Below are 1651 nucleotides of genomic sequence, written 5' to 3'. Positions count from 1 at the left end.
TTTGTGCCGCTCGAAAACGAACAATGCCTGTTCAAGACAACTGATGGCGAGTTGATCATAGGCTTCTATGTAGATGACGGCGTCATAATCGGAAAAAACATTCAAAGAATGAATAAAATAATAAATCAACTGAAACAAAAATTTAAAATAACAGTAATACGTGAGATTAAGAACTTCGTGGGATTCGAAGTTGTGAGGAACAAAAACGCAATCAAACTGATGCAAGCGGAGTACACTGAAAAGCTACTTAGACACTGCAAAATGAACGAGTCCAAACCAGTGAAAGTGCCCATGCAGAAGAATGAACAAATTAAATCCAGAACAGAAAGTAAAAACTATCCGTATAGAGAAATAGTCGGAAGCCTGCTATATCTGTCGACAAAGACACGACCAGACATTTCATACAGCGTGAACTTCTGCAGTCGTTATGTAGAAGAGCCAACACAAGAAAGAGTAAATGATCTAAAGCATGTCTTGAAATACTTAAATGGAAACAGAGGGCTTGGAATTGAGTACAAAGCCGACAGCAGACCAAATCTACTGGAAGCATACTGCGATGCAGACTATGCGGGAGATCCCGAGACAAGAAAGAGTACAACTGGGTATGTGATCTTCTTTGCTGGAGGAGCAATCAGTTGGGCATCGAGGAAGCAACCCATAATCGCGCTGTCAAGCACAGAGGCCGAATATATCGCCGCGGCAGAATGCTGCAAGAAACTGCTATACATAAAGTCACTTCTAGAGGAATTGTTACCAAAACCGATAGTGATAGAACTGAACGTTGATAACCAGAGCGCGATCGCATTGATGAAGAACGGTGTTGTGAACAGACGCTCAAAACATATCGATGTTAAATTTAGATTTGTCCACGAACTAGTTAAAGACGGCGTAGTCAAATTAAAGTATTGTCCGACAAACGATCAGCTTGCAGACACCTTTACGAAACCGTTAGGCACGATAAAATTCGCTAACTTTAAGGACCGCATGATGACGAACTAGCGCAGAATTAAGGGGAAGTGTTGAAAAAGGGTTTTGTGTCCCCGCGCTAATTCCGCGCTAGTTGCCATGATACCGTAAAGTAGGAACCAGCGGAACAGAATCGAAACGATTCGGAATCGGAACGCGTGACGATGAGCTCGTCCCTTTTCCCCAGCGACCGTGGAAGCGAACGCACGTGCACGGACGAGCGAGCGAGCGAACGAGCGAGCGAGCTAGCTAGAGAGAGCGTGAGAGAGAAGGAGAGAGCGAGATCTCCAGATCGTTAAGAAAAGATAAGTCAATTGTTCATTAACTGTCCGCTTAACGGACGCATTGTTTTTCTGCTGAAAAAGCAATTCCTTTTTTTGTTGTTCTAAGCGATGCGAACCTGTATATGTATAATATATTGTATTAACCGAATAGCTGACAAATATACTTTTGTTCCATATAACACATGTGTTGGTGCTGCTAATAATCACATAATTCATATTCACCAGGCAATTTTCAACATATTATAAAAAGAACAGATGTAAAACTTTATTTATAAACCACGGATTACATACACATATATGCATATATGTATATAATAAAAAATAATATATATCTTTCTTCCAAATTTTTTACACAGTGGGCATTTAAAATAGGAAAAGTTTTTTGATTTTGCCAAGAAAAA

The 1651-nt window shown here is 40.3% G+C and overlaps 1 pseudogene; it reads left to right on the top strand.

The window, feature by feature from the left end:
• Window positions 1-261: 261 nt before the first annotated feature.
• On the top strand, window positions 262-999 carry LOC143895362 (uncharacterized; annotated as a pseudogene).
• Window positions 1000-1651: the final 652 nt, after the last annotated feature.

The sequence above is a fragment of the Temnothorax americanus genome, unplaced genomic scaffold, assembly GCF_048541705.1.
Source record: "Temnothorax americanus isolate GAGA-0224 unplaced genomic scaffold, ASM4854170v1 Scaffold154, whole genome shotgun sequence".
NCBI lineage: Eukaryota > Metazoa > Arthropoda > Insecta > Hymenoptera > Formicidae > Temnothorax > Temnothorax americanus.
Note: the sequence above shows the minus strand (reverse complement) of the source record. Positions and strands in the feature narration are given on the sequence as shown.